This window comes from Bos indicus x Bos taurus, chromosome 17 (genome assembly GCF_003369695.1).
Source record: "Bos indicus x Bos taurus breed Angus x Brahman F1 hybrid chromosome 17, Bos_hybrid_MaternalHap_v2.0, whole genome shotgun sequence".
NCBI lineage: Eukaryota > Metazoa > Chordata > Mammalia > Artiodactyla > Bovidae > Bos > Bos indicus x Bos taurus.
Genome location: NC_040092.1, coordinates 53762838 through 53775142, shown reverse-complemented (window position 1 = coordinate 53775142; position 12305 = coordinate 53762838).

Here is a 12305-nt window from a genome sequence, read left to right as displayed (position 1 = left end):
GGTAAGTAGCCTGGCTTTTAATGTCTCAAGAGTCTTCTTAATTACGTACCTTCATTCCTGAAATAGATAGACATAAATAGCATGAGTGTAATCATAGTCTAAATGGAAAGATACTGTTTTTGTTCTTCTTGCAAATTAACGGATTGCTGAGTTATAGCAAAATAGTCCCAGTTTATGCTTTGCACAGAAAAATATAGAAGAAATAATTGCCCTTTGGTCTTTGAAGCCCTCTTGGTGTTCAGCCTCTTAAACCCAGGCATCCTACCTAGATGGTCATGAAGAATTCATGCTCCACTGTGATGCAGTGACTCTGCTGTCATTACAGTTGTCCTCATGCTAAACTCTTCTGTCTTATGACTGTGATGTTGAGAAGGGACAAACATAGTTAATATTTTCATAGTACCTTGGACTCAAATTCCTCCATGTGTAACAAAATATGTGCTTATTAAGTCCTAGAGTTTTGTCTCTGATATTTCTGTTGGTGAAAGAGATACTAACAATTAAAGAGAAATTGCATGGCTCCGTATGCTGTATACATTATTCATGACACAGAGTCCCTCTCCCCCGCTGTGCTAATGCAGACCATCCATAAGGTAGAGTGGTTATCTATAGGCTCTTCTTTTTTATACCAATCTGTTCAGTATGGTCAGACAGGATTTTTCCTGTTAGACATACCACACACACACACACACACACACACACAGTTTTTTTTTTGCTTTGGTGGTTTGTATTGTAAGAATACAAAAAAGATACAGCATGATATTTTCACACTTCCTTCTCCTACCCGACTCTCTTATAGGAGAATTCTAGATTTTTAAAAGTCTCTTAAAGCATCTGGGCTGAAATGACAACGCATTAGCTAACAGACCAGTAGAAATTTGAGTGGATCTTCTAATTATTCTTCTGCTTTTTACCTTTCACACTTTCTCTCTCCCTGCATCTTCCTATCCCTCTCCACCATGCTTCCTGGTCTCCTGGAATCTCTGGTACAAATAAGAGAGAGTTTGGACCCAGAATGCAAATAATGGTTACTTTTCTCATAAATAGAGATTGAATTCTCTTTTGGCTTTGCAAAATATTTTTAGCCAGTATAAGCATAACAGATTTGCTTCAGAGCTAGGCTCTAAATGGAACGCTGCCTCATCTGGATGAAGACATTTGAATTGGACTGACTTTAACCTCCTGAGATGACAGCATATCTGACTTTGTTTAAACACTGTGATGCTGTTTAGGCCTAATTGTAACTAGTTGAATACAGTGCACTGAGGACTTGAACTAGGACTTGGAATTCATTGCTGAACTACTGACTTGAGAGCTGATGTGTGTGTGTGCCTAGTTACTAAGTTGTGTCTGACTTTTTTGTGGCCCCATGGGCTGTAGCCCACCATGCTCCTCTGTCCATGGAGTTTCTCAGGCAAGAATACTGGAGTGGGCTGCCATTTCCATCTTCAGGGCATTTCCCCAACCCAGGAATCGAACCTCTGTCTCCTGCACCTCCTGCATTGGCTGGCAGATTCTTTATCCCTGAGCCATCAGGGAAGTTGGAGAGCTGGTGTACCTATACTTTAATAACTGTCAGGAACTTGATGCAGCATAATCTTATTTAAAGAGCGTTTAGTTTTTCATTTACAAGGCGAGTAACTGGAGTGACAGCATCCTTCTGTCTGAGATCGGCTAGGTATTCACCAGTCAGTTGCCTTTTTCTGTGCACACAGAAAGACCACATTTCCCAGCCTTGCTTACAGTTGAGCTGGGGGCATCGCAGGGGTGTCAGTGGGATATGAAGGGACATGATGGATACCATTTTCAGTCTTGATCATGAACATCCCTTTATAATCACCCAGATGCATTCTCCTTCTGCGGTTTTGGAGATGACGGATCCTGCTGTGTGGACCAGAGTCATTTAGGAGAGCTGCCCTCCATTCACTATGACAACAGTGAACAATCAACCTTTATCATGTGAAGTCATTGAGTTGTGAGGTTTGTTAGTTATAGCGGCTAGTATTACTTATTAAAATGACACAGTCACATTGCCTTCAAGATGCTTATTTTGAAAATGTGTTTCTGAGCATAGGCTTTGTATAATTTCTGTTATTACATAACCTTAAAGTTAATGGAGTTGATCACACAAGTAAGGATATTTGAAGAAAATGTCACATATCTTTTCTGCTTTTATAAGTAAATCCTTACTGAGTGCTTACTATAGAACGCATTTATGGGACAGAGCTACTGACAGAGCTCTCAATGATCCGAACCCCTGGTACTCATGTCCTTTGTAATACCTCCCTTCTGCCTACCCTTGAGTGTGGGCTGGACCCAGTGAGTCACTTCTAACAAAGAGAATATGGCACAAGTGATGGGAACTCACTACCATGACAAAAGACTGTAACTTCTCTCTTGCTAGCTCGCTCTCTCTTGCTGGCATTTTCATTTCTTCTCACTTGTTTGCTCTGATGAAACCAGATGCCACATTGTGAGTTACCCTATGGAGAGACCCAGGTGGCAAGGAACCGAGGAAGGCCTCCAGTCAACAGCTGATGTGAAACAGAATCCTGCCAACAACCTCTGGAGTGAGCTTGGAAAGCAGTTCTGCTCCCAGCTGAGCCCTCAGATGAGACTTTGGCCCCCGCCAACCTATGGCTTGATTACAGCCTCTGAGATATCCAGAGCCTAGAGAACAGCTAAGCCTTGCCCAGATTCCTGACTCACAGAAACTGTGAAATAATAATTGATGCTTGAAGCCACTAAGTTTGGAGGTTTTTTTTTTTTTTTTGTAGTGATAGATAACTAACATATCACTCTATTATATAGATGGTTGGGGGATGATGATGGCTATGATTTCTATTTTTAAGGAGCATATATTTCTGTAGTGATTACCAGAGTAGCTACAGGAGCAAAGTTTTTAGGGATGGGGAAGAGAGTTCTATTCATTCGGCCAGGAGTTATATGAGGAAATCGTGTTGAGTAACTGCTACTGGGTTTGGTTAGGATTTGACTGTATAAGGAGTGAGAAGAGACCATTGGAGGCATGGAGACCAGCAGAGGGAGGTGTGAAAGAGTCTGGCATGTTTGGGAAACGTCAGGCGGTCTAGTGAGACAGGCTTATAGGAGAATGAGGAGTGATCTGTAAGGATGCTGGGAACACGAGGCTGCAGAGACTGCTTTAGAACCTAGGGTTTATTTTTCAACCTGTGGTAAAACGGTGGACCATGGGTTGAAAATCTGTCTGTTGAAACTGATATCTACCGTGATGTGAAGAGCATGGAGCCCAAATGTTGGGCAAGAAAAATATCCCCTTGATATTTTATTATCTGCATAGTCCATGCCTAGGTATTGCCAAACTAAGTCATTAAAGTTTCATCATATTACTTGGTTTGATATTAAAAATGGTTTTGTCTGATTTTTCATTGGGTTCTTTCTGTGTAGGATAAATATAGTTAAAATCATTTTTAAGGTTGTGGATGTATTAGCTAGTCTTACTGGGGAATTCATTTTGCAACATATACATATATCAACTTATCACATTCTATAACTTATGCAGTATTCTATGTCAATTACATTTCAGTAAAGCTGGAAGAAAATACCTGCATAAACAGGCAAACAAATAAAAACCTGTTTTAAGGCATTGTATCCCTTTTTTATTGGCTTCAGGGGTCTTTGGATGAAAGCTGTTAATATATTCCTCCTCTAGGAGTAAGTTATTCTGTTTTTCACTGAGCCTACAAGTTCACTAGATATGCTATTACTATATTATTGAATATAGTAGTTTATCTATAATTTATATTTAATCTCACCTTTGCAAAGAATCCAAGTGTCAAAATTATTACAGCATGAAATTTCTGAAAGCTATGGTAAGTTACAGAATAAGGTATTTCACAAGTTGGTAACTATATAACATCAATGAGTCTTATATCTCTCAATTACAGGCATTCCTAGAGCCAGGAAAGTGATTCAGCAAATGCTTTAAAAAAAAAAACAAAAAACAAAAAACAAAAAAACCCAGTACTCTCTAATCTGCATTAAACGGAGAAGTTAGGATTCTGTGATGGTGCCCATTTTGTTGGGAAAACAAATATACCTTCGAATCATTAAATGCACCATTTTTCGAATTTCAGTAATCTTTGATTCAACTCTTTCCCAGTTCAATGTTCAAATGATTTAGCCTTATGTATACTGCTCATGGGCTTCCCTGGTGGCTCAGTGGTAAAGAATCTGCTTGCTAATGTAAGAGACGTGGGTTCAATCCCTGGGTTGGGAAGGAAGATTCCTTGGAGAAGGAAATGGCAGTATTCTTGCCTTGGAAATCCTATGGGCAGAGGAACCTGGCAGGCTATAGTCTGTGGTGTCAAAAAAAGAGTTGGACATGACTGAACAAGTAAATAATGACAATTCTGCTCATTGTTCTTCAGAGATGTTACATTTTCCCTCCCTTGGATTTATTTCCTTCATTCTTGCCTCTTTTCTCTACTTGTAGCCAATGCTAATGGCCTTCTTAGAAAAACTGAGATTTACTTTATTAGCTGCCCAGCTGGTATTAATATTGGGGTGTCCATTTCCATGAGCATCTGCAGGGCTTTGGAGGGGAAATTCTCATTTGTTGCTGCATGAAGTCCTGGGCTCCCCAGGGCTGGCCTGGGTTGGCTCAGTCATTGGAACCCAGAATGTTGATTCTGATGATGAGTCTGGCTCATTAGAATCACTTTTTTTCACTTCTTTCTCAGTTGGGGACATTTATTCAAGAATCACTGCAATGGCTGGCTGAGTGAATGAGGTCACCTTGGTGTATATGAAACAGCGGCACACATCTATCAATCCTAGATCCAGGCATGTGCAAGCCTGCTACTCGAGAAGGGACAGACTCATTCCCTTGGTTGAGATTTATCTGATGCCTGATATCAATTACACTTCAATCTCACTCTCCCACCTGGAGTTCCTGCTGATATCTAAGTCCTCTTTTGCACACTTCAAGTATGGTGGTTGCAGTTCCAGAAAGAAGAAAGGTTGCGTGGAGGTCAGGTCTATAAAAATATCAGAGGAAAGCTTTGGGTAGGTCTAAAGAATCACTGTAAAATTTTACCAGCTCCTCTGTGTCCTGCAGTTTTGCAAAAATCACATTTCTCAAAAACTAACTCTGAATCCAACTAAAAAAAAGAAAACCATCTCTTTTATGCTGATTCACATTCTACATAATACCTATGTGTTTGACTGTACCAGCCTTACACACTGATACAAAAAATTAAAGGTTTAGGCTTTTTTTGTGGGGTTGGGGAGGAGAAGAGAGGGGCTATGTTTTCTCCAGTGATGTCACTTGTAACAAAGAATTCCCAACTGTCAGGACATAAGACTATTAAAAGAGGAGAAAATCCCAAACATACCTTTTTTCCCTCCTTTCACTGGGCTTCTCCCTACTTGCAGCTCTGTACTCCACAGGCTACCTGATGGTTTTACGCAAGAAGGTTGAGTTGTTTTGAAGGATTGGCTGGTTGTTTCCATTTCCCAGTATTACGGAGCCAAATACTTAACGTTCAAGTTCAGTATTTCCCATGCTCACTTTGTTGGTGAACTTTTCCCTGTGGATCACGGTAAGGCTCTGACTGGGTGTCTTTCCTCTTTCAGTGTTGACAGACCCCACTTTAGTGTTAGGAAGGGCTCAGAGATTGTGTTTGTCAGGACATGTCCTGATAATAGCCAACCACAAACATTTTAGTGTCTTAAAGATGGAGGTCTATTTCTTGCTCAGGCTAAGTGCCCATTGGAGGGTGGGGCCATGGGACTTTGTTCCATGACCTCATCAGTCTTGGAGCTCCATATTCATTTTGTACATTTTTGCCTTTGAAGTTTTCACAGGTGAGCATTTTACTAGATACTATATCACTGTGTGGTAGAGATTGTCATTCTTGCAGCCTCTGATGGTCGTTTTTCCTTTGGTCTATTCCCTGACTTCACCTTTTAGTTTTCCTCTATTAGGGTGGAATTTCACTTATTGGTACCAATTTCTGAATCAGTCAGGATTGGCCAGGTTATGCTGTAGTAAAGGACAACCTCAAAACTGCAGTGGCTTAAAAGACAAAGGATGATCTCTTATTCTTAGTATGTATTTTGAGGGATGCTGCTCTTTCCTCCTTGCCCTGACATCCAGGCTGAAAGAAACTCCCTGTCTGTTTCTACAGTTGCTCACAGTGATGTCATAGTTACCTATTGCTGTGGAACAACCAACTTTCTAACTTGGTGGCTTTAAATGATTACTTGAGTTCAGTTCAGTGGCTCAGTTTTGTCTGACTCTTTGTGACCCCATGAATCGCAGCACACCAGGCCTCCCTGTCCATCACCAACTCCCAAAGTTCACTCAGACTCACGTCCATTGAGTCCGTGATGCCATCCAGCCATCTCATCATCTGTCGTCCCCTTCTCCTCCTGCCCCCAATCCCTCCCAGCATCAGAGTCTTTTCCAATGACTCAACTCTTCGCATGAGGTGGCCAAAGTACTGGAGTTTCAGCTTTAGCATCATTCCTTCCAAAGAAATCCCAGGGCTGATCTCCTTCAGAATGGACTGGTTGGATCTCCTTGCAGTCCAAGGGACTCTCAAGAGTCTTCTCCAACACCACAGTTCAAAAGCATCAATTCTTCGGCGCTCAGCTTTCTTCACAGCCCAACTCTCACATCCATACATGACCACAGGAAAAACCATAGCCTTGACTAGATGGACCTTTGTTGGCAAAGTAATGTCTCTGCTTTTCAATATGCTATCTAGGTTGGTCATAACTTTCCTTCCAAGGAGTAAGTATCTTTTAATTTCAAGGCTGCAGTCACCATCTGCAGTGATTTTGGATTAAATGATTACTTAGTTGCTTATTATTTTGCAATTTGGGGTGGGATTAGCTGGGTGGTTCTGCTGTTCTTGCTTGGGGTGGCTTTGCAGCCACAGTCAGCTGGTGGGTTGATGGGGACAGCGGGTACTACTAGGTAGGAATTTAAGTTTGAGCACCAAGGGGTGGCCTAGCTGAAAAAGATCCAAGCTGATCTCTAAACCCCACCCCAGACACAACACTTTGGAAACCCAGGCTAGATTCATTGAAGATGAGATACCAGGTGATTAGGGCACCAGAGTGGCCCAGGAGAGCTCACAGATACATGCTACAAAATAACCACAGAGACTTCTCCAACTCCAACACGTGTACCCTTGAGGCACAGCTGTGTCCTCAAATGACCTTAGGCAGCCGGGAGCCTATTAAGTGTTCACAAATATTCTATACATACATCTGATTATAACAGGCTGAATTGTGGAAAAGACATGTGCAATAGAGTCTGTTGCAAGTTGCAACTGTCAGTCAAAACTGTCTGTCCATGCCGGCCTAGATGAATACGTTAAAGCCCTGTCTAGAAAGCCCCATACCTCATCATTCTGACGTCAGTGCTTCTCTTGGCTTGACCCACCTCTCCCTTGAGATGTTCTTTCTTTAATAAACTTGTTTTTGCCATGGGTAAGACCTCAGATTCTTCTTTGTGTCTTTATCAAGAACTGAGCAGAGACATTACTTTGCCAACAAAGGTCTGTCTAGTCAAGGCTATGGTTTTTCCAGTAGTCATGTATGGATGTGAGAGTTGGACTATAAAGAAAGCTGAGCACTGAACAATTGATGTTTTTGAACTGTGGTGTTGGAGAAGACTCTTGAGAATCCTTTGAATTGCAAGGAGATCCAACCACTCCGTCCTAAAGGAGATCAGTCCTGAGTGTTCATTGGAAGGACTGATGTTGAAGCTGAAACTCCAGTACTTTGGCCACCTGATGCGAAGAGCTAACTCATTTGAAAAGACCCTGGTGCTGGGAAAGACTGAGGGCAGGAGGAGAAGGGGACGACAGAGGATGAGATGGTTGGGTGGCATCACTGACTCAATGGACATGGGTTTGGGTAGACTCCAGGAGATGGTGATGGACAGGGAGGCCTGGTGTGCTGGAGTCCATGGGGTTGCAAAGAGTCGGACATGACTGAGCGACTGAACTGAACTGAACTGAGGCACACAAGGAAGGGTCCTCTGCAACTCTCCCTGTCCACTAACTGTACAGGCTGGCCTCAGTCACGTCTGGGGTTCACATGAGATTCCTGGAGCTGCTGGGGTGGCTGGGTCTCTCTAACCACCTGCTCTCATCTTCAGTGAAGCTATCTTGGGTTTCATTGTTTTGATAAAGAGTGAAGGGTGAAGGGTGAAGTTGCAAGGCTGCCCACATTGTCAATTTCACCACATTCTATTGGTCAAAGCAAGTCATAGGGCTGGCTCAGGTCCCTGAGAAGGGAAAAGACTCCACCTGCTGATGGGAGAAACCACAGAGAATTTATGGCCATTTTTAATTCACCACAGCAGAATGGGATTGTGGCAAATCGTGTACAGTCAGACCTCAGAGACGCTGGGGGTTTGGTTCTGGATGACCACAATAAAGCAGATATCATAATAAAGTCACCTAAGTTTTTTTTTCCTCAGGGCATGTAACAGGGATGTTTACATCATACTGTATGTTTACACAGTCTATTAAATGTGCAATAGCATTATATCTAAAATACAATGTATATGCCTTAATTTTAAAATATTATACCTGTGGTGGATTCATTTCGATATTTGGCAAAACTAATACAAGTTGTAAAGTTTAAAAATAAAATAAAAAAATTAAAAAAAATAAAATATTTGTTGCTAAAACATGCTAACCATCATCTGAGCCTTCAGCAAATCATAGTAGTAGCATTAAAAATCACTGATACAAATCATTGTAACAGCTATAACAATAATGAAAAAGTTTGAAATATTGTGAGAATTACAAAAAAGTGACATGGAGACATGAAGTGAGCAAATGCTGTTGGAAAAGTGGTGCTGATGGAATGGATGCAGTATTGCTCCAAACCTTGAATTTGTAAAAATATGCAGTTTCTGTGAAGTGCAATTCAATGAAGAGCAATAAAACTAGGTCTGCCTGTACTTCTCCTTAAATCTTTTCCTTGGATATGACAATTGTCCCTTCTACTCACATTTCATAAACCAAGTCACATGGCCATGCCTGTCTTCGAAGATGGTGGGGAAATGGCTTCCTACACTGTGCTGAGAAGATAAAAGGCTGAAAGCATCTGGTGAATGGAAATAATGATGCTAATAAAAAATTTCCAGTTGTTGACCATAAAGACTTCTATTGTTGGGAATTAATAGGTTTCTTGAATTGATTTTCATTAGTGTGCAGCTCATGTAACAGAGTTAACCAATCAGATTCAAGACTCTTTGATTATCTTTAGGCTATTTGTAAGACTTAAATGGTGCTATTAAGTATGTACCTCAAGCCTTCCCTAATGTTTAATCATTTTTTAGCTCTGCATTGACTATAAAAATATATCATCAAAATTTTTTGAGTGTAGCATCAACACATCCCATTTGGATATTGCTCTTAAAGGCTTTTCATAATGTTTATTGCATATTGAGCAGGTGGGTCATCAATGTGTCTTATTTTCTTAGTTCAAGAGCAAGAATCCAGTGAATATGTGCATGAGGGTAATTAAACAGAAGTCATACACAGAGCTGGAATCTCATATGTCACAAATTTAAATTTACTAATAGTGATATTTTGATATGGACTTTGAAGAGACAGCAATAATTTGGGATCCCTGTGGAGGCTGTACTCTTTCAATCGGAGATGGTTTCTGTTCATGGAATCAAAGTCTGCTGGGAGACTGAGGTGGGTTGATAAAAGTCATATAGTACTCTTGACTATTTTCATGATGAATTGAATAAGCCATATTAAGTAAATATGTTTACAGCTAGATAAATGTGTAAAATTTAAAAAGGAATTTCACAAGTATAACTATAGATCGAGGGAGGTGGCCTTCCAGTCTGTTGGGAAGTCAGCTGGCAGAGTGAGGCAGGGGATGTGAAAGGCTGGTGCTGATATAAATGGTGTTGTTGGCAAGAATAAGTGCTTTGCATAAAAAAGAATGAAATAATGCTGTTTACTGCAACATGGATTGACTTAGATATTATTAAGTGAAGTAAGACAGAAAAAGACATATATTATATGACATCACTCATATATGGAATCTAAAAAAATGATATAAATGGAGTTATTTACAAATCAGAAATAGACCCGCAGACAGAGAAAATGAATTTATGGTTACCAAAGGAGATAGTTGCCAGGGCGGGGGGCAGGCACTGTGTGGAGGAAGATAAATTAGGAGTTTCAGATTAACATATATACACTACTATAAAATACGGTTTTTCCAGTAGTCATGTATGGATGTGAGAGTTGGACTATAAAGAAAGTTGAGCACCAAAGAATTGATGCTTTTGAACTGTGGTGTTGGAGAAGACTCTTGAGAGTCCCTTGGACAGCAAGGAGATCCAACCAGTCCATCCTAAAGGAGATCAGTCCTGGGTGTTCATTGGAGGGACTGATGTTGAAGCTGAAACTCCAATACTTTGGCCACCTGATGTGAAGAGCTGACTCATTTGAAAAGACCCTGATGCTGGGAAAGATTGAGGGCAGGAGGAGAAGGGGATGACAGAGAATGAGATGGCTGGATGGCATCACCGATTCAATAGACATGGGTTTGTGTGGACTGCAGGAGTTGGTGATGGACAGGGAGGCCTGGCGTGCTGCGGTTCATGGGGTCGCAAAGAGTTGGACACGACGAGGGACTGAACTGATCTGAACTGATAAAATATATATAAAATAGATAAACAGCAAGGACCTACTGTATAGCACAGGGAACTTTACTCAATAACTTGTAATATATAATAATGGAAAAGAATATGAAAAATGATGTGTATATATACACACACACACATAACTGAATTACTTTGTTGTATGTTTGAAAGTGACACATGTTGAAGTAACTATACTTCAGCAAACAACAAAACCCCTAAGAAAACAGTAAGGGCTTTGGAGCCATTGGCTCTGGTTCAGGACCTGGCTCAGTGTTCTCTGGCAGTGTCTCAGAGACAGTGAGCACCAGGGGGACAGACCAGTCACATTTCCAAGCTGCCCTTGCAGCTGAGGTGTGACCATGTGGCTGAGTTCTGACTTCTGGAATAAGAGAGTGGGAGTAGAGTGAGCCACTTTCAGCCTTGGGCCAGAAATACGCTCTTCCATCCTCTGTGACCCTTGCTCCCTTTCCCCCTCTGCCATCTGAATGGTGATTTGGGGATGGGGATGGGGGGACATAGTGGGGTTGTGGAACGGCTGAGAAAATGGAAGCTGCCTGGGTCCTTGAATGACTTCCTGCAGTGCTACCTACTTACCCTCCCACCCCATAGTGTCTTCTACATCGGGTGGAGACATGCGCAAGAGCATTTTGCTTTGTCAAGCCCCTGAGATTTGGGGGTTTGTTAGAGCAGCTGAAGTGAAAAGAAAGAAAGTGAAGTCGCTCAGTCATATCCGACTCTTTGCGACCCCATGGACTGTAGCCTATCAGGCTCCTCCATCTATGGGATTTTCCAGGCAAGAGTGCTGGAGTGGATTGCCATTTCCTTCTCCAGGGGATCTTCCAACTCAGGAATCGAACCCGAATCTCCCACATTGCAGGCAGACGCTTTACCGTCTGAGCCACCAATGTGAAGTGATGATGTCTTAATCACTCAGTCGTGTCCATCTCTTTGTGGCTCTATGGACTGTAACCCACCAGGAGCCTCTGTCCATGGGATTCTCTGGGCAAGAACACTGGAGTGGGTTGCCATTCCCTTCTCCAGGGTATCTTCCCAACCCAGGGATTGAACCCAGGTCTCCTACATTGCAGGTGGATTCTTTACCATCTGAACCACCAGGAAGCCTTTTAGAGAAGCTAGTGCTCCTCTATTACATGTGAGATATTAGGCAAGACACATGGTTCTTATCAGCTCTACTTTCTTTTTTTTGTGTGTTTCTGTTAGCTGTTTTTTTTTTTTTCCCCCAGGATTTAAAAAATTGAAGTGTATTTGCTGTATAATGTTATGTTACAGGTGTACAGTATAGTGATTCACAGTTTCTAAAGGTTATACTCCATTTATAGTTACTGCAAAATATTGGCTCTATTCTTTGTGTTGTATAGTATATCCTTGTAGCTCATTTTGTACTTAATAGTCTTAAACCTCTACCCATATCTTGTCCCTCCCACCTCCCCTCTCCCCACTGGTAGCTACTAGTGTGTTTTCTGTGAGTCTATCAGCCCACTTTCCTCACCTATAAACTGGGGCAACTAATGTCCATTTAATGGAACTTTTTGGGTAAGGATTGAAAGAGGTAAAGTTTATAAAATGTTTAACCTATTGCCTAGCATACAGTAAATACACAGTAAAT